Source organism: Bos taurus, chromosome 26 (assembly GCF_002263795.3).
Source record: "Bos taurus isolate L1 Dominette 01449 registration number 42190680 breed Hereford chromosome 26, ARS-UCD2.0, whole genome shotgun sequence".
In the NCBI taxonomy this organism is placed as follows: domain Eukaryota; kingdom Metazoa; phylum Chordata; class Mammalia; order Artiodactyla; family Bovidae; genus Bos; species Bos taurus.
Window position 1 is genome coordinate 21,681,097 of NC_037353.1, and position 27,352 is coordinate 21,708,448.

The 27,352-nt window shown below is 44.3% G+C and overlaps 1 pseudogene; it reads left to right on the forward strand.

Moving 5' to 3' along the window:
- Positions 1 to 17,251: 17,251 nt before the first annotated feature.
- Positions 17,252 to 17,371, forward strand: LOC112444556 (uncharacterized; annotated as a pseudogene).
- Positions 17,372 to 27,352: the final 9,981 nt, after the last annotated feature.

Genomic DNA, 27,352 nt, shown 5'->3' on the forward strand with positions numbered 1-27,352 from the left:
CCCATGGCTCCAAGTTTGTCTCTACCTGTCTCTGGAACAGGCCTTCCCTCATACTAGTCGATCTCAAATAAACCCTCAATAATCCTCTCAGCTGCATTCCCTTTGCGACCCCTCTCCCACCCCTTAGCCCAGACCTATCGGCGGCGCATCAGAAGCCACCCTTCCCCGCCCCATCCCCACCCCTACCCGACCCCCACCCCGCCCTTGGAGCAAGGAGTTTTCGCTTTGCAAAACTTGAGAATAACTTCGAGTGATTTGGTCGCTCTACCTCTCCACTCACACCCAAACTCAGGGTGCAGTCTCTCACAACTCGCCGTCGGAGACTCTCCGCGTGGTAGGGAGATGGTTTGCTGTCCTGTCTCCTTCCACCACTCCTCCGCGCAGCCGCAGTTTTTATCCCCAGTCCGCCCAGAGACCACAAACGCTTGCCACCAGTTTTCTCGCTGCGCATTTATTTCTTAGCCAGGACAGCATCCAGTCCCATAGAGACCCGGGGGAACCTGCGGGCTCAAGCGACCTCGCGCGCCCCCTGGATCTTGCGGAGTCCCCGCCTGGGCGAGCAGCCGCTAGGATCGGAGCGGTCTGGGTGTATCTTGAGGGCGCATATTATGCAGTAGGTCGCCGGCTCCCATTTCTGTTGTTCTGCGTGGGTCTGCATGTTCCTGTGTGAGTCTAGGGGTAGGGAAATGGGAGAACTGTTAGTTTTTTCAGACACCCTGACTGTTCTTGTGCCCAGGTGTCCAGTGAAGGCTGACTGTGTCTGTCCCTATGTCTCTCTGTCCTGTTCAGGGGAGGGATGGAGTGATTGTCCAGCCTACTTCTGTTATACTTGGAAGGGGTCTGCCCTCCATCCCTTCAGCAACCTCCAGCGCCAGTCCTCCCACAAAGGCCACAGCCTCCACCTGGTCTCTGCCCTAGGATACTTTCCTTCGCTACCCCTGGGAAACCTTCCCAGCTCAACTTCCATCTCTGCCTCCTCCCGCTTGAAATACTCTGGAAGTTCTGAGCTGCCAGGGGTGGCTGGGCAGCTGCAAGCAGGACTTGGAGACAAACTAAGGAGTGACCTTTCCCATTGGCTGGGGACACTGTCTCCTAGACCCCTACCTCCGATCAGGATTCCAACAGGCCTGTCTTTCCCCAGGCCTGTTTTCCCAGCCTACTCACATCGTGATGCTGCAGGGCCCCAACAAATCAACCAGCCCCGAAGCAGTCAAGTCCATCCGCTTCCTTCTGCATCACCACTTGTGTCTCCTCCCTAATCCCATATTACTAAATGACAGCCCCACTTTCCACTTGCCCCTACTGCTCCTTTTAATCACCAGTCTCTTAGAAGAATGGTCTTTAAACTACTTTGATCATATATCCTAGCAGTAAAAAGAGTTCTGAATTTGTACTCCAAATATATTTGTGCATATGTGCTCAGTTGCTTCAGCAGTGTCTGACTGACTGTGAACCTGTGGACTGTAGGCAAGGATCCTCTGTCCATGGGATTCTCCAGGCAAGAATACTGGAGTGGGTTGCCATGCCCTCCTCCAGGGGATCTTCCTGACCCGAATCAGTGTTTCTTATGTCTCCTGTATTGGCAGGTGGGTTCTTTACCACTAGCGCCACCTGGGAAGCCCATGAGTATATTTACTTACTCACAAATTCCATAAAAAACTCAACTAACATATTAAAAATCTTATAAGACATAAAATAGAAAAAGGATGAGACTGGAATACAAAGAAATTCCAATGTTCTCTTCTCATGCCTAAATGGATTATTTTGCAACCCCTCAAAAATGTTTACCCCACTTCAGAGAGCCTGCTCAGAACCCAAATCCAGTGTGGCAAAACTCCTGATTTTATTGCCTGAAGTCAAGCAAGTGGATTCTGGATGCTGCCAGGGCACTGGGTTGGCCCAGGCAATGCCATACACATCACATGGAGTGGTTCTCTGGCCCCCAGTGCCTGGCTTTGCCTTCAGGTGCCCCAGAATGGGAGCCCTGTCCTGCTCAGTTCATCAGATTGGGAGCCAGCGCATCTCACCTGGGTCCCACCAGAAATTCTTACCTTCTGTTCTCTTTCTGGTCTCCTTCATACCAAATTGGATTTTGAGGGCCTGCTGTCAACAGTGACCACCGCTACCCAAAAAAACTTTTATTCTGTGTCCCTCCTGGGGAATATTCCCTCCTAGAATCAGCCTTTAGGGGCCCAAAACATGCTTTACAATCCTTGAGCAGTTGCCTGTTCTAAATGCAGCCCCAAACACAAACAGGGCCTGTTCCCCAGCTCTGTTGCTCCTCAGAACTCACCTAATTCTGATTCTGCTATCCCTGTTCCCACCCTGCTCCCACAGAGTTCCTAGCTGAGGTTCACCAAATATGACAATTAGAAACTGTCCTGGGTTTAGGAAACAACAGTAGCAAAGACATGGAGGCATGCAAATATACCAGATGAAATGGGTGGGGTATCAGCTGCCTGGGGAAAGATAGAAGGGGTTGGGAGAGGAGGCAAGAGATGAAACTTAAAAGTGACTGAAAGTCAGGACACTAGAAATGTCCAGATGGTATCCATCACTCATGGCTTCTTTAAGGAAGCTGTCCCACTCACAGCCCATCCTGACCATCTATCCACCAACGACTTTACTAGAATTGGACTCACACAAAACTGAACTAGGCTGATCACTACACTCTCTCAGGACACAAAACTGGGAGGAGCAGAGAGAATAAGGGCATTTGACCATACTGCTGCTGCTGGTGCTGCTGCTAAGGCGCTTCAGTTGTGTCCAACTCTGTGTGACCCCATAGACAGCAGCTCACTAGGCTCCCCGGTCCCTGGGATTCTCCAGGCAAGACTACTGGAGTGGGTTGCCATTTCTTTCTCCAATCCATGAAAGTGAAAAGTGAAAGTGAAGTTGCTCAGTCGTGTCCGACTGTTAGTGACCCCATGGACTGCAGCCCATCAGGCTCCTCCATCCATGGGATTTTCCAGGCAAGAGTACTGGAGTAGGGTGCCATTGCTGTGATATATAGTCAAAGCCCAGTGGAAACTGGGGGATTCGGCAGCCCTTTATTTTATTTATTTGTTTTATTTTTAGCTGCGCTGGGTCTTCAGTGCTGCACGGGCTCTTCTCTAGCTGCGAAGAGCACAACTACTTTCCAGTTGTGGTGCTCGAGCTTCTCATTAAAGTGGCTTCTCCAGTTGCGGAGCATGGGCTCCAGGGCTCATGGGTTTCCGCTGTTGTGTCACGTGGGCTCAGTAGTTGCGGTTCCGGAGCTCTAGAGCCCAGGGTCAATAGTTATGGCCCACGGGTTTAGTTGCTCCTCAGCACGTGGGATCTTCCCCAACCAGGGATTGAATCCATGCCTCCCACATTGGCAGGCAGATTCTTTTACCACTGGCCATCAGGGAAGCCCTCTCCAGCCCTCTTCATCTCAGTCAAGGACAACTCCATTCTATCAGTCACTCAAGCCAAAACCTCAAACTAGAATGTGAGATTTTCAGTCTTCCCTGACTGCTCTTGTCTCTCCCATCCCTTATCTGATCCACCAGCAAAATCAGACAGCTCTACCTTTAAAATGGATCCAGGGACTTCCCTGGCAGTCCAGTGGTTAAAACTACCCACTTCCACTACAGGGAGCTCAGGTTTGATCCCTGGTCAGAGAATTAAGATCACATGAAAAAGTGCAGCCAAAGGGGGGAAAAAAAAAACGGTTAACAGAATTTGATCATTTCTGATGATCTGCACTGTACCATTCCGGTCTAAGCCAGTATGACCCTTCACCTTGAAATGCAAAAAAAATATATATATATATATATATATATATATATATATATACATATATAGCTTTCTTGTTTCCATCTTCGCCTCACCCACCCCAGTCTACTCTCCCATCAGCAGAGTGATCCCCAAAGTGTAGAGCAGAGCATGCTCCTTCTCTGCTCAGAGCCCCCCAATGATTCCCCTTCTGAGCCAAAGTCAGAATCTTAAATCTGATCTATAAGGCCCTACATGTTCTGGCTGTCCACCCTGTACCCCCCACCACCACCCCCAGCTCACTGTGCTCTGAGCTAGCTGGCCTCTGTGCTATGCTTCATTTACATCAAGCATGAGCCTCCTCAAGACATCAAGACACTTGCTCTCAGTGTGCCCCAAGCAGTCCCATGACTAGCTCCCCACTTCTTTAAGGTCTCTGCACCTCTCATTCCATTTGAAACTGTCCCTCCCCCATCCTGTGTAGTTCTTATGGGACTGTCAGTCAAAATGCCTCATGAGCTCCTGACCATAGATGTGGGCCTGAGACCTATGTCTGTCCAATGGGGACCCCCGTGTCCCTGTTCAAAGCACATCAAGGTAGGAAGAGTCCTCTCAGAAGTCTTGTTATTGGGGCTGGAAGAGAGAGGGTCCCTTCTTTCTTTGGGCTGTGAGCTGCAATGATGAGGGCTTTGAATCTCTAGGGACAGTTCCCCACCATGTGGAGAGTCCCTGCCTGAGATCTCAGTGCAGACACACTCAGAGTCAGGCTGGGACACTCAGAGCTGAGAGGCAGACTGAAGGAGAGCTGTGCTGGTGTCATTCGAGCCTCTGGAGCCAGCTAGGCCTGAAGCAAGGCCACTTTGGCACTTCTAGGGTCCTAAGCCAGCACCTTCTCCTTTTTATCACTTAAGCAAATGTGTTGAGTGTCTGCCAGTTGTAACCCAACCCCCAGGGCTGCTGGGGGAGGGGTAGCTAAGAACCGAGGAAGCAGATGGAGGCAGAGGGTCAACAATTCTTTTGAAAAGTTTGGAAGGGAAGAGGGCACAAGAAGGGCCAGGAGATGCTGCGGTCAGTGAGCTCGAGTGAGAGTCCTTTCAAGCTAAGGGCTATGTGAACCCGCCTGGGGGCTGAGGCAGAGGGTGGAGTCTGAGTAGGGAAGGAGGGGCTATTGAGAGATGGACTGAGGGGCTTATGGAAACAGGCCTGAAAGAATGGGGTGCAGTTTGAGGAGTGGGGATGAATCAGAGAATTCTGCTGGGAAACTGATCATGAGGGGATAGGGCTGAGAAGCTGCTCAGAAAGCTTGCAAGAGACACAGTTGCTATCTGCTGAGAGTGAGGGGAGCAGGACTGGGTCCCACCTTGTGGAGGGTAGGGAGCTTTGGAAGAACCTGGGAGATTTAGAAGGTGGTCTGTGAGAGCATGAGCACGTCGCCGGCCTGCAGCAGGAGAGCACACGAGGGTGGCAGATCATTGCCTTGATCCAGGGCTCCCCTTGCCCTGGTTGGCTCCATCTCTCAGAACCCAGGGTTTGGGGCCCCCAGATTACACTGCTCTCCCCTCCCACATCTGACCCACATCCTCCTCAGTGTGGTCTCCCTGCTTGATTGAACCCCAGCAGCATCTCAGTACATGCATCTCAGTATGTTCCCACGGCCTGATCTTTGTGACTGTCCATTCCCAAGTGCCCGGGCTCAGCCTCAATTTCCTGGTTGAAGAGGCCTATAGAAGAGCCTTGGAAGAAAAGTTATGACCAACCTAGACCACATATTGAAAAGCAGAGACATTACTTTGCCAACAAAGGTCCATCTAGTCAAGGCTATGATTTTTCCTGTGGTCAGGTATGGATGTGAGAGTTGGACTGTGAAGAAAGCTGAGCGCCAAAGAATTGATGCCTTGGAACTGTGGTGTTGGAGAAGACTCTTGAGAGTCCCTTGGACTGCAAGGAGATCCAACCAGTTCATTCTAAAGGAGATCAGCCCTGGGTGTTCTTTGGAAGGAATGATGCTAAAGCTGAAACTCCAGTACTTTGGCCACCTCATGTGAAGAGTTGACTCATTGGAAAAGACTCTGATGCTGGGAGGGATTGGGGGCAGGAGGAGAAGGGGACGACAGAGGATGAGATGGCTGGATGGCATCACCGACTCAATGGACATGAGTCTGAGTGAACTCGGGGAGTTGGTGATGGACAGGGAGGCCTAGCATGCTGCAATTCATGGGGTCGCAAAGAGTCGGACACGACTGAGCGACTGAACTGAACTGACTGATAGAAGAGCCACCCCTTCCCTAAGGAATCCTCAGACCGGAAATGCATCCTCTAGGCAGAACGAAAAGCATGTGTGTACAGAGGCATCTCCAAGCTGAGAGCAGCATGAACCCAGAAGTTGGCTCCCGTGATCACTGTGTGACCTTCAACAAGCCCCTTGGGTCTCTGTCCTTGCCTCCTGTGTAAAACCAGATGGCCTCTAGGATGCCTTCCCACTTTGACATTCTAAGCTTCTGCAGTTATATGTGGTAGGTAGCCTTCAATCTCTACGGTCAGGAGGAGTTCAAGAAAGCTCTGTGGAAGATTGGATACATTCAGATAGGGAAGGGGATGGGGGACTTTTTAAGCTAGGAAAGGAGGCATGGATTTATTTATTTGTTGCTATCTCTCCCACCTGGGAGTCATTACTGCCTTTCCCTCTCTCTCTCCCCAGTGTCTGCCCAGAGATCTCTAGGTGAATGGTGGAGACCACTGAGGGTTCTGGATAAGGTACATGGGAGGGAGACAAAGAAAGAAGCTGTTGGGGGCCAACTCCATGTCCTGCCTCCCCACAACACTCCCCCAGCCCAGATCATCCCAATACTCTAATTAGCCAGTCCCTTAGGCCCCTGTTAGCCAGGCCGGCTGAGCGCCCAACTCCCCGGGGACCAGCCCCCTTACCCCCCAGACTAATCAGTCCCTTTGCTCCTTGAGTGCATGAGCATGCACACACACACACACACACACACACACACACATTCCCTTATTCTATCCCAGAGCCCCAGCACCATTCTAGCCTTCAGAGGATTAACATAGCATGGTGCTGAATTCCCCCAATGAAGACACCCCATTTGAGATGATTGAAGGGTAGGGGAGAAGTCAGATAAAGTTTGGAGATCCTCTCCAATTTAGGGCTTTCTCTCAAACTTGTGGGATCAAGGATGTGTAGCAAAGCATACAGCCATGATTGGGGGTGCTCTATGGCACCCCAAACCCTGGGGCTGGCACCTCCCAGGTCCCTATCTACGGTCAATACTCACCCCAACCCAGATCCCCTCCTCCCCTTCATCTCAGCCCCCCCATTCATCTCCCCACCCCCCTACCCCCCGACACCCGCACTGTCAGCCCAAACACATGATAAATTGCCCTGTCAACAGAATTCATTCAGGGACCAATTAATTCCACAGAAATGAACCAGGAGCCATCAGTTGCTGAAAAACTCAGAGTGCAGGGAGCAGAGGGAGGGGGTGTGGGCGGGGGGTGGGCGGCAGAGGAGGGGACAGGGAGGCTGGGGAAGTTAGTCTGACAGAAATTGGTCATTTAATGCTTAAGTGCACGCTAGACAGCCCTGTCATCGCCCGCGGCCCCCGTGCGGGATTAATTATCAGTGGAGGAGAGGGCAGCCCGGCCCAGCCCAGCCGTCTGTCACTCACCAAGGCTAGAGTCACCCAGGACTTGGCCACCCTAAGTCCTCTTCCAAGTCTCCAGGCCGCCTGCCCCCTCAACTTCCAGGTGTCCCCAGATCCCAACCCTAAGCCCAACCTCATATCCTGGACCCTCAGACACACTTAGTCAAGGCCTTGCCATCAGCTGTCTAAACCAGGAAGGCTTCTCTGGCCCCTTGACTGGGTTAGGCCCCATATGTGCCCCCATCATTACCCTCAACCATCTTGAGTGACTCTCTGTGCAGAGTCCAAGGCATGACTGTCCCAACCATTGATCCTAATCTGAGAGAATGGCACCATCTTCCACTCAACTGCTTATGTCAGATCCCTACCAGTTCTCCTTGACTCCTCCCTCTCCCTCATCCACTCAGCCAATCAGAATCCAAGTCCTGTCAGTTCAGCCTCCTGGAAACAGCAAATCTGGGCCACCTGCTTCTAGCTCCCCATCACCACGTTCAGCAACTCTGCCTGTTCTGTCTTGCTTGTAGCTAATGTTATCTTTAAAAATGCAAATAATATTCTGGTGTACTCCCCCGCCAGCACACACATACACAGTTTAACACTTTTTGGTTTAACACTCTTTGGTGGACCACCATGGGCCTGCAGGGGGTGAAGTCCAAACTCTTGACTCGCAAGCCACAGAGTCCTAACCTCTGCCACCAGTCCAGCCTCGCCTCCAGCACACTTCCCCCCTGCTTTCTCTACTCCAGCCCCAACGACCTTCCCTTCCTGCCTTTGCAGACACTGTTCTTGCAGCCTGAAAAGTTCTTTCTACCCTGCAATCCCCACCACTTGACTGACTCCTATTCATCCTTGAGATTTCAGATTAAATGTCACTCCCTCCAGGAAGCTTTCCCTGAACCTGTGATTAGATTTCACAGCTCCCAAACTTACCCATCCATCAACATGTCACCCTACTTCAGCACTGTCTCTCTTTCCACCAAATGTTAAGTTTCATGAGAATGGACTCCATGTCTTTATCCTTTGAGCTTGGCACTTAATAGAAACCAGAAAATACTTGTTGAATAAATAAATGAAAGAATAAAAGCCTAATCTTGTCTTGGCCCTAAGCCTGGCCTGACTCTGGAGCCATGTTCCCCAGAGCCAGACCTCTCTTGGGAACCCAAGATATGTTGGGGTGGCTGGAAAGATGAGAAACCCTCAGAGAACACTCAGTCAATCTGTGAGCCCATCAGACTGACTTAAGTCAGTTGTGCTGGGTGGGTTCCAAGGAGGCTGCAGGTAGTTGGAGGTTAGAATGGTAGAGAAAATGGCCAGGGCTTGCTAAAAGAGCAAAACCCAGGATCTGAGGAAGCATGCTCTGTGCTGCAATGTGGATGCATGTGAAACACAGGGCTGATCCGAGGAGGAGAAGGAAAAACTCTTGGCAAAGTGATGTTCCTGCTCTTTAATATGCTGCCTAGGTTTGTCACAGTTTTCCTTCTAAGGAGCAAGCATCTTTTAATTTCATGACTGCAGTCACCATTCACAGTGATTTTGGAGCCTAAGAAAATAAAATCTGTCACTGTTTTCAATTTTTCCCCATCTATTTACCATGAAGTGATGGTACCAGATGCCATGATCTTAGTTTTTTGAATGTTGAGTTTTAAGCCAGCTTTTTCACTCTCTTCTATAATTCCTCTTCACTTTCTGCCATTAGCATGGTGTTATCTGCATGCCTGAGTTTGTTGGTATTTCTCCTGGCAATCTTGATTCCAGCTTGTGATTCATCCAGCTCAACATTTCATATGATGTACTCTGCATAGAAGTTAAGTAAACAGGGTGACAATATACAGCCTTGACATACTCCTTTCCCAATTTTAAACCAGTCCATTGTTCCATGTCTGTTTCTAACTGTTGCTTCTTGTCCTGCATATAGGTTTCTCAGGAGACAGGTAAGGTGGTCTGGTATTCCCATCTCTTGAAGAATTTTCCACAGTTTATTGTGATCCACACTGTCAAAGGCTTTAGCATAGAGAAGCAGAAAAAGCCTCTTGCTTTTTCTATGATGCAACAGATGTTGGCAATTTGATCTCTGGTTCTGTTAGGAGAAGCACACTGATTGAAACCGCCCACCCTGGCCAGGCACCATAGTAACCATTTGCATGAGTTATTTTATGACAAGAGGTCCTGGTAAGGAACACAGAACTAATAAGCCTCCAGCAACTGGAAGAGTTCAGGAAAGGTCAAAAGGAGACACCACATGTCCGACCACCTCCCAGAATCCTTCTCTCTGGCACCCATCTTGGCTGAACAAGGCGTGCACCACCAGGAAGGACTCTGAGTCAGAATGATTGGCTAAAGACAACCTGGAAACTAATCCCATCACCATAAAACCCGAGACTGCGAGCCACGTGACAGAGCAGTTCTCCTGGGTTCCCTTACCCTACTGCTCTCCACCTGGGTGCCCTTTCCCAATAAAATCTCTTGCTTTGTCAACACATGTGTCTCCTCAGACAATTCATTTCTGAGCGTTAGATAAGAGCCCAGTTTCAGGCCCTGGAAAGGGTTCCCCTTCCTGCAACAGTTCCTCTGCCTTTTCTGAATCCAGCTTGTACATCTGAAAGTTCTCATTTCGCATACTGCTGAAGCCTAACTTGAAGGATTTTGAGCATTACCTTGTTAGCATGTGAAATGAGCACAATCGTGCAGTAGTTTGGACGTTCTTTGGCATTGCTTTTCTTTGGAATTGGGATGAAAACTAACCCTTTCCAGTCCTGTGGCCACTGCTGAGTTTTCCAACTTTGCTGACATATTGAGTGCAACACTTTAACAGCATCATCTTCCAGGATTTGAAATAGCTCAGTTGGAATTCCATCACTTCCACTAGCTTTGCTCATAGTAATGCTTCCTAAGGCCCACTTGACTTCACACTCCAGGATGTCTGGTTCTAGGTGAGTGATCTCACCATCGTGGTTATTCGGGTCATTAAGACCTGTTGGCATAGTTCTTCTGCGTGTTCTTGTGGCCCTGATATAATATAGTGTGTAAGGATGTGTCAGCTGGTATAAGTGATTCGGTAGGGCTGTAGTGGCATAATCCAAAAACAGCACAACCATACAACAATTTACTAATGTCAACCAGGAAATGATGGGTGACCTTACTGGTGAATAATCTGAAGTTATATTGTGGTAATGTGGCAAGAAAGGGGTAGAGCTGGAATTCAAGGTCCATCTCCCTTTTAAAGTACATCCATGCCCTTGACATTGCGTTATCTGCTTTAAGAAGTTTGGCCCTCTAGGTAAGAAGCAAAACAGGGAACAAGTTGAATCACAACATAAATAATGTAACATATTCCTAGACATAAATTTTATTAAAAGGTCAATATTAAGGTGGATAAAGTGTGTATAATAGGCAAGTATTTATATAAGAAAGGAGGAATATGAATGCATATTTTATGAATGTATCATTTTACAAAATGGAAAGATAACAAGGTTTTTTAAAACATTCATCTATAGAAGAAATGAGGAAACAAAATGGAGAAGACAGGGTAGAAGGTTGCCATCACTGATATCTTATATTGTAGATATGACTTTGCTGCTGCTGCTGCTGCTAAGTCACTTCAGTCATGTCCGACTCTGTGCGACTCCATAGACGGCAGCCCACCAGGCTCGCCCATCCCTGGGATTCTCCAGGCAAGAACACTGGAGTGGGTTGCCATTTCCTTCTCCAAAACATGAAAGTGAAAAGTGAAAGTGAAGTCGTTCAGTCATGTCCGACCCTCAGCGACCCCATGGACTGCAGCCTTCCAGGCTCCTCCATCCATGGGATTTTCCAGGCAAGAGCACTGGAGTGGGGTGCCATTGCCTTCTCCGAGATATGACTTTAGAACCATGTAAATATTTTACATAATGTCACAACAAAATTAAATCAATAAGCAATCCCCCCAAAAGCAAAAGCCAAATAAAACAAATGAACTTAACTCTATTGAATTCGTATAATAACCACATATAGAGAAATTATTCCAAGTAATTTGAAACCTAGTAGTTGACCAAATATATATTCTCTAGTGGGGCATACACTGATTAAGCAAATAAGCAATGATATTTGTATGCTTGGAGTTTTTTTTTTTTTTTTGGTGTGGGAGAAGCAAACAAACCAAATGGAAGATCAATTAAGATAAGTAAAACCCCCATAGTTCTGGATTTAATTGGATGTATAAATAGTAACTCTTGATGCATTTTATCTTTTAAAAAATTCAATTCCTGGCTCTGTGCACTGAAAAGGACAAGAAACTAACCAACTCGATAGCTGTAAGCACCTCTTGTTCCTAGACTCTGGTCTTTAAATACCACTTTGCACTAAAAGCACCCAGGACTCTTTGGGGAAACGGAAGATGTCAGATTTGAAAAATTAATACACAAGATGATCAAGGAAATCTTGTCATAACAGGAAGCGAGAAAGCTATCAAAGATTACTAGGATCATGTTAAAAGGACTTAGGTGCCCATTAGAGGCTCCTATTGACCAATAATTGAGCATCAATGATCTGACTGAAATTCATCAGACATATTTAAACCCATGAGTTCATCATTATACTTAAAAGAAAAATCTTCATGATCTTCTTTAGAGGAGGGAGGGAACTAACTCATTATTTGGGAAACTGATAAATAAAAGGAATCAAGCATTTCTACTACTTTTCTTATAAGAACTGTACTTCAGGAAATCAAATAGTGGAAGAAGGGAAGTTTCTCTTTATAGAAGTCTTCCAACTAACAAAGGAAGAAGGAATGGATAAAATTAGAGCATCACCATTTTGCGACCCCAGTGGAGTAACAGATTTCAGTGATTGTCAATGGCTGTTAGTTTCACAAAAAGAGAAACAACAGAACACTATGTGCCTCTTAATGAAAATACAAAGAAACAAAAAAATCTTTAAAAGTAGTATTTAAAAAAAAATCAAACCTGAATCTGATCAAGCCTTTAGCTGTAACTACCATTTTACAGGAAACAGAATAAACAAAGAAACCACAAGGGACTTCCCTGGTGGTCCAGTGGTTAAAAATCTACCTGCCAATTCAGCAGACATGAGTTTGAAACCTGATCACGAAGGATTCCACATGCTGTGTGGCAACTAAGCCCGTGCACCACAACTACTGAGCCTGTATGCTCTAGAACCCATGCTGCACAATAAAAGAAGCCACCACAAATGAGAAACCCGTGCACCACAGCTGGAGCGTAGCCCCTACTCATTGCAACTAGAGAAAGCCCGAGCACAGCAACAAAGACCCAGTACAGCCAAAAATAAGCAAATAGAGAAATCGCAAGGATGCAATCTGATCCAAGCTCTTCTTCTTCTCTTTTTTCTTTTTAATATTTATTTATTTGGTTATTCTGGGTCTTAGTAGACGCTCACAGGATCTTTGGTTGCAGCCTTCAAACTCTTAGTTGTGGTATGTGAGATCTACTTCCCTGACCAGGGATCGAATCAAAGCATGGCGTCTTAGCCACGGGACCACTAAGAAGTCCTATGATCTAGGCTCTTCTTTGCATAGTTTCCACAGACTGTGAGAAACTTTAGTGCAAATAATCTCTTCTTCAATGAAGAAATTGCAAGGGGGGAAAAGGGTGGACTAAAAGAGACTTAAAAAACATATTCACTAATTGCAATATACTTGAATCCTGCAAGTAGTTAAAAAGAGGAAGAGGATTAGGAAGAGGAGAAGTTACAAGGTAATCAGGAAAAAATAAATATGACACAAATTACACATTCAGATGTGCTAGTGATATGATGATCATTTTAAGAAGTCATTTTATTTTAGAAATATAAACTTATATACAAATTATATGATATGGTGTCTGGGATTTGCTATGAAACAAGTCTGGGGGTTGGAGTGGTGGGGAACTATATAAAACAAGACTGGCTATAAATGGATAATTGTTAGTTATGCTTGTTATACTAGTCCCTCTATTTTTATATATGTTTGAAATAATAAAATTTTAAACCACTTTTGTATTAAAATAAACTAGTTAAATTTGGGGATCTCTGTCTCCTCTCTTTTGACTTTTTAGAAATTCAGTTGCTTAGTTGTCCAAGATAGAGATTCTGAAGAAAATGACCAGTCCAAAATAAAATACCTCTAGATTCTGGCAATTGGGGTCTTCCACAAAACATCTGGGTCCCCACCTTATCACTTTTAAATGGTATCTCCTAATCAACAGATCTCAAACATGCACACAGTGTTTTCAATCTTTTATTGCCTTACTTTTGTGTTGATGGACTAGAAAGGATACTAATGATTTAAAATAAGCTTCTAACTTGAAATAAAGGCCAGAATTAACTACCACAAAAAAAAATGTGAAAGAATCAAAGTCAGTTCAGGGAAAAGAATAAAACTAAAAACAATCCCCCCCCCCAAAATCTATAATTAATAGTCTGAGATGTAAAGAAACTGACCTCTGTGAAACAAAAATTGTGTATTTTTAAGGCACATTCAGAGAATAATAATAATTAGTAATCTTCTAGATATTAATACCTATGTATAAAGGAAAAGGAGTACATCAAGGCTGTATATTGTCACCCTGCTTATTTAACTCATATGCAGAGTACATCATGAGAAACGCTGGATTGGAAGAAGCACAAGCTGGAATCAAGATTGCCGGGAGAAATATCAATAACCTCAGATATGCAGATGACACCACTCTTATGGCAGAAAGTGAAGAGGAATTTAAAAGCCTTTTGATGAAAGTGAAAGAGGAGAGTGAAAAAGTTGGCTTAAAGCTCAACATTCAGAAAACGAAGATCATGGCATCTGGTCCCATCACTTCATGGGAAATAGATGGGGAAACAGTGGAAACAGTGTCAGACTTTATTTTTTTGGGCTCCAAAATCACTGCAGATGGTGACTGCAGCCATGAAATTAAAAGATGCTTACTCCTTGGAAGGAAAGTTATGACCAACCTAGATAGTATATTGAAAAGCAGAGACATTACTTTGCCAACAAAGGTCCGTCTAGTCAAGGCTATGGTTTTTCCTGTGGTCATGTATGGATGTGAGAGTTGGACTGTGAAGACGGCTGAGAGCCGAAGAATTGATGCTTTTGAATTGTGTTGTTGGAGAAGACTCTTGAGAGTCCCTTGGGACTGCAAGGAGATCCAACCAGTCCATCCTGAAGGAGATCAGCCCTGGGATTTCTTTGGAAGGAATGATGCTAAAGCTGAAACTCCAGTACTTTGGCCACCTCATGCGAAGAGTTGACTCATTGGAAAAGACTCTGATGCTGGGAGGTATTGGGAGCAGGAGGAGAAGGGGACGACAGAGGACGAGATGGCTGGATGGCATCACTGACTCGATGGACGTGAGTCTGGGTGGACTCCGGGAGTTGGTGATGGACAAGGAGGCCTGGCATGCTGCAATTCATGGGGTCGCAAAGAGTTGGACATGACTGAGTGACTGAACTGACTGAACTGATATGTGCATATATGAATAGGTGTATATTCATAAACATAACATCAAAAGTAAAAATATTTAATAGAAGATTTTCAAGGTAAAGTTAAGAAAATATCCAGAAGGTAGAAGAACAGTCTCAGAGATAAAATTAGAAAAGAAAAAAATAAGAAAAATAAAGGATAAGTACAGAAAGTATAAACATCTAATGGGACTCTCAGAAAAAAAAAAAATAGGACAAAGAAAATGAAAGTTAAAAGGTTCATTAAAGTTAAAAGTTTAAAATTATTTTTAAAATAATTCCAAAAATTTTCCCAAGTTGAAGGGCACGAAATTTCTAGATTGAAAAGGACAATCAAATACCCAGCACAAAGGATTTACAAAGTACCACATCAAAGCACATAATAATAAAGTTTTAGAACACCGAAAGTTAAAAAGAAGCTTCCAGAATGAAAGAAAGAGGGGAAATACAGCAATTTGAAAATAATAATGGCAGCAAACGTCTCAACAGCAACAACGGAACTATTAGATAAAAGAACAATACCCTCAAAATTCTTAGGAAAAAAGGATTTCAAATGTATAATTCTATATTCAAACAAAATATCACTCAAGTGTGAGAATAAAATATTTTTCACAATTCCAAAGCTTCCAAAAATCCCCATGCTTTCTTTCCTTAAAAATAACTGGATGACTAGGGAATTCCCTGGCAGTCCAGTGCTTAGGACTGCGCTTTCACTGTCATGGACCTGGATTCCATTCCTGGTCAGGGAACGAAGATCCTACAAGGTACATGGTGCAGCCAAAAAAAAAAAAAAGAGGCCAAACTAAGAAAGAGGAATACTTGCAACTCAGTAAGCAAAAGATCTAACACAGGAGAAAAATGAGGGGAATCACAAAAATTATGGAGAAGGAAAAACCCAAAATGACAGGTGTGCTGTGTATCCATGGAACCAGTACACACAGGAACTAGAACAGGTATACCACATACAGCTGTGTAATTGACCAAAGATGTCTCGTGTGGGGACCATGAGTGAGAACCAAAACCCATTTAGTGCTCTGCTTCCCAAGTCACATTTCTGGTGAAGGGGTGCATCAAACCTTGGGGAAGAAGATACCCTTACTAATCAGTCTTCCCAAAGAGAGCACTATTCTGTAATTTGTCAACTCAAGAAGCTCTTTTCTACAATCCTTCTGGCCAGAGGGGCTTCCTTATAAAAAATTTTGCTCAAGGGAATTTCCTGGTGGTCCAGTGGTTAGGACTCTGGTCTTTCACCGTCAAGGGTGTGGGTTCAATCTCTGGTCAGGGAATTAAGATCCCATAAGCTGCATGGTATGGGCAAAAATTAATTAATTAATTAATTTAAAATTTACTCAGAAGGGACATGTGTGTTAGTGATGGCCTTGAATAGGAAAATTATAGGTCCGAAAAGGATGCCACCAATAAAAATATGGTAACAGTAGATTACAAAATATGCTTGACAATAATAAAATATTTCATATTTCTGTTGAGAATTTGGAAATGATTAGAAATAAGTAACTAGAAAATTTAGCAAACCACTGGTGGCAGGGGAGGACCTGAAGCAATTATTAACTCCAAGAAAAACAGAAAAGATATGCAAGAAATAAAATGTGATGAAAGTCACAACATAACTCAGCCGTTAAAAAAAAGAAAAGAAATATTTACACTTTTATATACATAAACACAAAATATTGATTTTACTCTGAATTGTGACAAAAGTATATTGAAAGAATGAACATAGATAAAATGAATATAGATGATGGTATAAGATAGCCCAATTCTCATCTTCCATAATAGATAGTCAATAAAAGTATCTAAAAAATGAAAAGTCAAAAAAGCAAGATAAACATGATATTTCAATAGAAATAGGGAAGCAAATATCAGAAGATGTCACTCAACAATTTTCAATGGTAGTCCATGAGGACCTAATACGGAATAGCTCTCACCTTTATTAGTTAAATTTTTGAGTTACATAATTATCTTTAATGAAAATTTCGGAGATATAAGAAAATAGAATAGTCAGTGAATTCCCATATTCTAACCACTCAGAGTTAGCCAATATCAAGATGTTGCCACACCTGTATCATGTAGGCATAAAGTTTAAATTTTTTTCATTAAAAAATGTTAACAAATCAATAATATGGCTACCTCTGAGGCACATGATGGATATAGGGGATGAAATGTAGTGAGGAAAGGGAGAATTTTTTTCTGTTAAACAGAAAAAACAAATGTAAACAGTTACATTTTAAATGCTATCTTACAAATTCATACATTCACTGTTCATTTGACCCTCAGAACAGTTTGAGGTGGATACTACTATCATCCCAATTTGACAGAAAAGAGTTGGCTATCATTTCAAGTTTTTTCAGTGAGAAAGTATCCCTTTTTAAACAATAATTTTTTTAAATAGGCCATAGATTTGCAGCCAGTTAAACCGACTGTGCGCTTTTCCCCATCAGGGTCGAGTGTGCAATGCCTGCAAACAGTATATGCAGCCTGTTGTCCATGTGGGTTGCTCAAAGGGACCCTGGAGACAGCCCTTTCCAGGACCTTCATGCTGGCGTGCTGTCCTCAATCTAGGTTCCAGACCGGTAGGCGCAGTGCCTTTGGAAGGCCCCAGGGCACAGCGACCAGGGTCCACGTTGGCCAAATCATAGTGTCTATCTGCACCAAGCTGCAGAACAAAGAGCGTGTGGCTGAGGCCCTCCTCAGGGCCAGGTTCAAGCTCCCTGGCCATCAGAAGATCCACATCTCCAAGAAGTGAGGATTTACTAAGTTTGTGTGTGTGCTTAGTTGCTCAGTCGTGTCCGACTCTGCGATTTCATGGACTGTAGCCCACCAGGCTTCTCAGTCCATGGGGATTGCCATGCCCTCCTCCAGCAGATCTTCCCAACCCAGGCATCGAACCCAGGTCTCCAGCATTGCAGGTGGATTCTTTATCTGAGCCACCAGGGAAGCCCAAGAATACTAGAATAGGTACCCTATCCCTTCTCCAGGGAAAAGGTTGTACCTTTTAAGACTAACTTTCAAAAATACAGTATGATTTATTTGAATTTTCAGTATTTTATCTTCCCTACCCAAGAATCAAATTAGGGTCTCCTGCACTGCAGGAGGATTCTTAACCAGCTGAGTTACTAAGTTTAATGGAGATGACTTTGAAAAGATAGTGGCAGAAGAGCGGCTCTCCCCAGATGGCTGTGGGGTCAAATATATCCCTAATTGTGGCTCCCTGGACAAATGGTGGGTCCTGCACTCATGAGAGACACAGTACTGTCCCCTCTTAACTCATACCCACTAGTAAAAAAGTAAAACCTACTTACCTGTCAAGAAAAAATAGACCATAGAAATCTATTCCCCTTCTCATATGATAGCCATTTGGCTACCAGCATTCTTTTTTTTTTCCTTTTCTTTTTTTGTATAAAAATCCCAGTTCTTCCAATGATGCTTCAAAAGTAGAATTATTATGCATTGCAATTGTTAATAACACTTTCTTTTACTGTCAAATGTACTGTAGTTTAGGTAATATTTTATGGCCACTCTTCTAATAGGATTTGGTATTTAGGTCCTTTCCAATGTGGGTTGCCCTACCCTGGACATTACTCTGAAGAAGTGTCTTCAGCCTTGAACCTAGCAAAATATGAACCCTTGCTGCTGCTGCTGCTAAGTCGCTTCAGTCATGTCCGACTCTGTGCGACCCCATAGACGGCAGCCCACCAGGCTCCGCCGTTCCTGGGATTCTCCAGGCAAGAACACTGGAGTGGGTTGCCATTTCCTTCTCCAATGCATGAAAGTGAAAAGTGAAAGTGAAGTCGCTCAGTCGTGTCTGACTCAGCGACCCCATGGACTGCAGCCCACCAGGCTCCTCTGTCCCTGGGATTCTCCAGGCAAGAACACTGGGGTGGGTTGCCATTTCCTCCTCCAATGCATGAAAGTGAAAAGTGAAAGTGAAGTCGCTCAGTCATGTCTGACTCAGCGACCCCATGGACTGCAGCCCACCAGGCTCCTCTGTCCATGGGATTTTCCAGGCAAGAGTACTGGAGTGGGTTGTCATTTCCTTCTCCAAAAACTAGTCTGCTGCTACTGCTGCTAAGTCACTTCAGTCGTGTCCAACTCTGTGCAACCCCATAGATGGCAGACCACCAGGCTCCCCCGTTGCTGGGATTTTCCAGGCAAGAACACTGGAGTGGGTTGCCATTTCCTTCTCCAAATATGGACCCTTAGTGGGACCATTAATCTTTCCTGTTTCAAGCTTTCTGCATCTACTAAGGCAGGTAGGGAGCCTGGGAGTCATCATACTTCCGGATCATACAATTGATCCACAATGAATTAGCTGTCACATAAACTCAGTCTTTTTCAAGTGATTCATCCCTAAACCAGGACTCCCAGGCCTATGTTTGCATCTCTGACCTTTTTAGCCTGCCTGTAGGACTCCACATCCACTCTCCTCCAAGTGTCATTTGTTCATGTAGGATCATTGTTCCAGCCTGTCATGATCATTCTAATTGCAATTCTGTCATCCAGCCTGTTAGTGATTCTGGTCCTCTTTTTGTCATCTGGAAGTGTGATGAGCTGGACACCTACATCTTCATTTGAGCCACTGATAGAAACATCACATGACCAGGTTCAAAAACCTCCAACTGGAAAGACATAACCCCTACCATCATCACACTTCTTTGGGTACAGTGAGTCACCATTTATGAATGCTCCAAGCAGGGTCATCATCAGCCCACATTTCTTCATTGCATCCACAAAGATAATAGGACAAACTGCTTCATCCCCTGTTGAAATCAAAGAACAGTATCTTCAGGATTCCCCTAACCTCCTTGTTCAGTGTCCTTATCAACAAAAGTGTCCTTATCTACTCTTTGGCATGTATTCCTAAAGAACTCATGTTGGCTTCTGCCAAAAGGTAGACATGTTTTCCTTGTTAGGCATTGCCAGACCCTATATATAATAATCATTTCTAGAATTTTGCCAGGAGTCAATCTCAATCTTGACAGTCCTCAATTTCCAAATCTATTGTCTACTCCTTGCTGAGCATTACGGTAGTCCTTGTCCATTTACATGCTGTAGCACCCCTCTGACCTGCCAGGATTCCATGAAGGTCACCAAAAGCAGATTCCTAATTGCATGTGATTTTGACACTTGTCTGGACCTAGATCTTTTTAATCATAATTTTTCCTGCTATTTCTGATTTAAAGTCATTCTCCTCAACACTCTGGAAAGAAGGAAAAAGAATAGATAGCAGCTCTTTTCTCTGTCTTTGGATAACGTCAACAACCCAAAGGTTGTTCTGGGTATTAAACACATTTTAAAATTTTATTTACTTATTTATTCATTCATTAATTCATTCACCCATCCATTCATTCATTTATGTTTAATCACACAAGTATTACATACTTATTAAAATGCAAATATTACAGATAAAGCCAAACCTTTATCATTGATCAGTCCTTCTAATTCTAGTTCATTCTTTTATTATATTCATTTTTTTATTTCTCATTTTTATTTTATATTTGGAAAGGCATTTTATTTGAAATATAGAAGTGTGTACATGTCAATCCCAAACTCCCATTCTATCCCTCCCTGTAACCCCAAGTTCATTCTATAAGTCTTTGAGTCTGTTACTGTTTTGAAAATAAGTTCATTTTCATCATTTTTTTAGATTCTGCATATAAGCAATATCACATGATATTTGTCTTTCTCTGACTAACTTACTTCAATTAGTATGATAAACTCTAGGCCCATCCATGTTGCTGCAAATGGCATTATTTCATGCTTTTTAATGGCTGGGTTATATTCCATTGTATATATGTACGAAATCTTCTTTATCCATTCATCTGCTGGTGGACATTTAGGTTGCTTTCATGTTTTGGCTATTGTAAACAGTGCTGCAGTGAACACTGGGGTGCATATATCCTTTCAAACCATGTTTTTTCTCTGAATATATGGCAAAAAGTGGGCTTACTTGATAACATGGTAGCTCTATTTTTAGTTTTTTAAGGAATCTCCATACTGTTCTCTGTGGTGGCTGTATCAATTTCATTCCTACCAACAGTGTAGGAGGGTTCCTTTCTCTCTACCCCCTCTCCAGCATTCATTGTTTGCAGATTTTTTGGTGATGGCCATTCTGACTTGTGTAAGGTGATATCTCATTGTAGTTTTGATTTGCATTTCTCTAATAATTAGTGATGTTGATCATCTTTCCATGTGCCTCTTGGCCATCTGTATGTCTTCTTTGGAGAAATATCTCTATAGATCTCTGCCCATTCTTTATTGTTACTAGATTGGTGTATGTTCTTCCATGCACTTACACACACACATGTACATATAGAACATATACTTTGGATTTTTTGTTTAACTATGTTGGCATATCCTGTAGAAAATGTTCCCTTATTAATATTTTCCGGAAAAACACCATTAGGCTTTTAGTACCCCAACCTTAGAGAACCCATGTATATCAATCACAGTAATGTTTGTCAGTTTTTGTTTACAGAGGGAAAATATATATGTATTTGCATCCCCAAAGCTCAATATGGCATTCTAAACATATTGATGGATGGGAAAAATCCCAAGTTACATTTCAAATAGAATTGATAGGGTATCAGAATCATGTGTAAATGTTTTGAAAAGTGTCAACAAATGGGATGTGAGTCTGGAGTGTGACTGAGGCTAAGAAGACTTACTGCTAACAAAGCAACCATTCATTACAGCTATATTCTTGTTTGGTTATCACGAAGCAATATACTGAGCTTTTTACATCCTAATGTAATAATTTGTTAATTCTGTATAGGCATTTACTGGGATCTAGTTACATTTTGATGAGAGTGAAAGAGGAGAGTGAAAAAGTTGGCTTAAAGCTCAACATTCAGAAAATGAAGATCATGGCATCTGGTCCCATCACTTCATGAGAAAAGATGGGGAAACAGTGGAAACAGTATCAGACTTTTTTTTTTTTTTTGGCTCCAAAATCACTGCAGATGGTGACTGCAGCCATGAAATTAAAAGACACTTACTCCTTGGAAGAAAAGTTATGACCAACCTAGATAGCATATTCAAAAGCAGAGACATTACTTTGCCAACAAAGGTCTGTCTAGTCAAGGCTATGGTTTTACCAGTGGTCATGTATGGATGTGAGAGTTGGACTGTGAAGAAAGCTGAGAGCTGAAGGATTGATGCTTTTGAACTGTGTTGTTGGAGAAGACTCTTGAGAGTCTCTTGGACTGCAAGGAGATCCAACCAGTTCATTCTAAAGGAGATCAGCTCTGGGTGTTCTTTGGAAGGAATGATGCTAAAGCTGAAACTCCAGTACTGTGGCCACCTCATGCGAAGAGTTGACTCATTGGAAAAGACTCTGATGCTGGGAGGGATTGGGGGCAGGAGGAAAAGGGGACGACAGAGGATGAGGTGGCTGGATGGCATCACCGACTCGATGGACGTGAATTTGAGTGAACTCCAGGAGATGGTGATGGACAGGGAGGCCCGGCGTGCTGCAATTCATGGGGTCACAAAGAGTCGGACATGACTGAACAACTGAACTGAACTGAGTTATATTTTTTAGGAAATTTGTTGAAAGATTCAAGTTGACACACAACCTGTTTCCATTTTTCCCGTTTAAAATAATGGAAAACAGGCTCCAAGTTAGTATTTTGATAAAGAATGTTTCATTTGAATGAATGGATTTCTGATTTAGAGGGAAAATGCCCATTCATCAACAAAAAGAGAAACAAAATGTGGTATATAATGTGGTTTATCTGTACAATGGAATATGTCACTTGGTCATAGAAAGGAATGAAGTTCTGATATAGGCTATAACATGGATGAATCTCAAAAGCATCACATTATCACCTGTCTTCCACCCCCACTATCCTAGGCAAACTGTTTCAACCAAGGTCTTTTTCTTAATTTTTATTTTATATTGGAGTATAGTTGATTTACAAAGCCACAGTCTTCATGTGCTCCCATTGCAAACCCCACTGGTCTCTCTGACATCCCTGCAGCAGGTCACACTGCTGCCCACTCCCACCTGCTTGGGCCACTCTTCTCTCTCAGCTTCCTGATGACACACTCCTGATTTTTTCCCAGCCTCTCTGATGGGGATGCTCAGCCTTAATCACTGGCTGCTCCAACTCTACCTGCCCCTCACAGGCTGATGCTGCCAGGTCCCACCCTTAGCCGTCAACCCGACCCCTCCTCAGTCACCGTGACCCTTTCCACAGCTGCAGAGGTCACACAGACACACTGACAACTCCTAACCTGTTATCTTCAGCTCTGCTCACTGTCTCCCAGTTTCACATGTCCATCAGCCTAACAGACACCTCCACCTGGAAGTTCCTCTGCAACCCCAAGTCAATGTGTTTAAAACTAAATAGTGCAACATGTTCCCCATAAGCACACACACATTTGTGGGTGGTAGGATTAAATGCTATATTTTGGATATCTGAATTTTCTAGTTTTTCTTCAATTAACAGCCATAGCCCATATAATGGGTTATGGATGTTAAAGCAAGAGAATTCCAGAAAAACATCTACTTCTGCTTCATGGAGTATGCTAAAACCTTTGACTGTGTGGATCACAACAAACTGTGGAAAATTCTTAAGGAGATGGGAATACCAGACCACCTTACCTGCCTCCTGAGAAATCCATATGCAGGTCAAGAAGCAAGTTAGAACTGGGCATGGAACACCGGACTGGTTCCAAATTGGGAAAGGAGTATGCCAAGGCTGTATACTGTCACCTTGCTTATTTAACTTATATGCAAAGTAAATCATGTGAAATGCCAGGTTGGATGAAGCACAAGCTGGAATCATGATTGCTGGGAGAAATATCAATAACCTCAGAAACGCAGATGACACCACCCTTATGGCAGATAGTGAAGAAGAACTAAAGAGCCTCTTGATGAAAATGAAAGAGGAGAGTGAAAAAGTTGGCTTAAAACTCAACATTCAAAAAACTAAGATCATGGCATCCAGTCTCATCACTTCATGGCAAATAGATGGGGAAACAATGGAAACAGTGACAGACTTTATTTTCTTGAGCTCCAAAATCACTGCAGATAGTGACTGCAGCCAAGAAATTAAAAGACAATTGCTCCTTGGAAGAAAAGTTATGACAAACCTAGACAGCATATTAAAAAACAGAGACATGACTTTGCTGACAAAGGTCTGTGTAGCCAAAGCTATGGTTTTTCCAGTAGTCATGTATGGATATGAGAGTTGGACCATAAAGAAAGCTGAGCACCGAAGAATTGATGCTTTTTAACTGTGGCATTGGATAAGACTCTTGAGAGTCCCTTGGACAGCAAGAAGATCAAACCAGACAATTCTAAAGGAAATCAATCCTGAATATTCATTGGTAGGACTGATGCTGAAATTGAAACTCCAATACTTTGGCCACCTGATGCGAAGAACTGACTCATTGGAAAATATCCTGATGCTGGCAGGGATTGAAGGCAGGAGGAGAAGGGGACGACAGAGGATGAGATGGTTGGATGGCATCACCGACTCGATGGACATGATTTTGAGCAACCTCTGGGAGTTGGTGATGGACAGGGAAGCCTGGCATGCTGCAGTCCATGGAGTCACAAAGAGTCAGACACAACTGAGTGACTGAACTGAACTGAATCCATATAATGAGGGGAAACAGCTTTTTTTAAAAAAGTTTCAAAGTTGACTTCCCAGACTAAAGTTGAATTCCCAGGTAATTGTGCAGAAAATACTAATTTTGGAGCACAAATAACATTCCTCACACTCTCTTGTGTCTTTCTCCCTGAAAGTTTCAATCTCCATTATAATGAAGAAGGAGGGGAGGGGAGAAGGAGGTGGGGCTCCTGTTCACTGGCACAGAGCTGAGCCTCAGCCGGGGACTAAGGGACTTTGTCATTGTGTTTACTCCTCACAATAACTGAGGGGGATAGATATTATTAGGCTCATTTTACAGATGAAAAATGGAGGCTCTAAAATGATAAGCAATCACCTTCCATTATTCAGCTAATGAACAAAAAAAATTCAAAGCCAAATCTACCCAACCCCAAAGCATGCTCACTTGCACTCTTTCCCCACTTTCCATACACACTCTCTCTCTCTTTAGAAGTACTCCAGAGTTCTTGCTTAAAATTTTCCACCAAATATCCCTCTCCTCTCTACCCGTTCACACCAAAGGCTTAGTGGCAGAGGCTGGAAGGTGGGGGTCTGAGTACACAGTGTATGTGTGTGTGCTCAGTGGCCCAGTTGTGTCTGAATCTTACCACCCCTTGACTGCAGCCTGCCAGGCTCTCCTGTACATGCAATTTCTTAGGCAAGAATACTGGAGTGGGTCACTATTTCCTCCTCCAGGGGACTTTCCTGACTTAGGGATCCAATCTGCGTCTCCTGCATTGGCAGGTTGATTCTTTACCAGTGAGTCACCCGGGAAGCCCCATACACATATTATGTTCCCAACATTTTGCACAACTGTACCATAATTGTCCTACCCTAATACCAGTACCACCCTCATTTCTGTCAGAGGAGTCATTTACGTCGTTAAGTCTCTCAATGACTCTATAGTAAGCACCCTCTAAGTCTCAGAAGAGCCAGACACTGGTGATTCCATGACAAACAGGGAAATTGTGGTTCTTGTCTTCATGGGGTTTGCACTCTGGCTGGAAAATGCATCACTCACAGTGCATGAGCACTAAACAGAGAACATCTGTGCACAGAAAAACCAGGGTAGGTTCACCGAGAACCAGTGGTCAAAATGCAGAAAGGAAAGGAAAAAGGAGATGCTGTAAGGTTGAAAAGAATTTGCCAGAGCTTGCTCCCATGACTGCATTATTGGCCCTCCTATTCTCTGTTTTTGTTAATGACCTCCAAGCTCATCCGATTATCAGAAGATATAAAATTTGTTAAATGGTAGAGGAAAAAATTAGGGTCTCAGAGACAGCTTGGAGTAATGGATCAAAATTAACATAATGTAATTTAAGGGATAAATACAAAGTCTGGATTTGTGTCACAAATCGATCACTCCAGTGCCCCAAGACAGAGTTTGTCAGCGGCTCATATGAGAACAGGGCTTCCCCGGTGGCACAGTGGTAAACAATCGCCTGCCAAGCAGGAGATTCAGATTCGGTCTCTGGGTCAGGAAGATCCCCTGGAAAAGGAAATGGCAACTCACTCTAGTATTCTTGCCTAGGAAATCCCACAAACAGAGGAGCCTGGTGGGCTACAAGTCCCTAGGGTCACAAAAGGGTCAGACATGACTTAGCAAACAAACAACAACATGTGAGAGTAACCAGGGAGTTGCTGTTGATGAGCTTAATGTGGGTTCTCAAAGCCACTACTAAATTCAAAGCAACTACTAGAAAGCTAGGACATAGGTGTAGGAGCCCCAGCGGGGTCCAGCAGACGCAGGGAAGCTTCCCACTGTCTCAGGGCTCCTCTGAGAGGGCCCTCCACCCACTGGGAGTCCCAGGCAGACTACAGGTGTCAGTAAAGAGAGGCTGGACCCCTGCACCACACATCAGGGCTAATCCCCTGCTCCAGCCCCTCATTTACAGAGTTGCCAACTGAGGCCAGAAGGGGAAAGGGCCCAGTGGGGTCAGCAGGTTTGCAGCAGAACCAGTACAATCCTTGAACTGTCTTGAAGGAATGAATGAAGTACATGGATGGATAAGGATAAAGTACATGGAAAGGCAGCATATAAGATCAGGAACACATGTTTCATCTTCTTCGAGGCATCAAGGAGTTTAATCAGAGACTTCCCTGGTGGTCCAGTGGTTAGGAATCCACCTGCCAGTGCAGGGAATATGGGTTCAATCCCTGGTCCAGGGGAAGATCCCAAAGGCTGCAGAGCAACTAAGCCTGTGCACGGCAACTACTGAGCCCGTGCTCTAGAGCACCCAAGCTGCAACTACTGAGCCCAAGTGCTGTAACTACTGAAGTCCTTGTGCGCTAGAGCCTGGCTCCACAACAAAAGAGGCCACTGCAATGAAAAGCCCATGAACTGCAACTACAGAGTAGCCCCCTCTCTGTCACAACTAGAGAAAGCCCACTGCAGCAACAAAGACCCAGCGCAGCCAAAAATAAAACAAAAGGAGTTAATCAAGGTGATAAGGCTTCCCACTGACTTACCCACAGATTCTTCGTGCTGAATACATGAGTGCACATATATGTGCCCACACCATGCCCCCTCAGACTCTGCTTGACCTCCCACAATGCTTTCCTCCCTGCCCTAGGCCAGTGCTGGAGGCAAGGTGAAAGGCACTGCTAGCCCTTGCCCAGCTCCCTGGGCTTTCTTTCCTCTTCCCAAGGCCCCTTCTTCAGGAAGTCCTCCTGAGTTGGGGAGGCAGCGGTGTTGGCCTCCCGCCCAGGCAGAGAGCCCTGCCAGCTGTAGCAGCCCCTGCTCCAGGCAGTTCTCCTAAACTATCCTAAGGAGGCAGGCGCCTAGAGAAAGCCCCCAGATTTTACCTTTGCACCCTCTGTCTCCCCATACACTTCTGTGCCTTATGTCCCTCATCTCTCACCCTCTCCAGGAAGCCATCCTC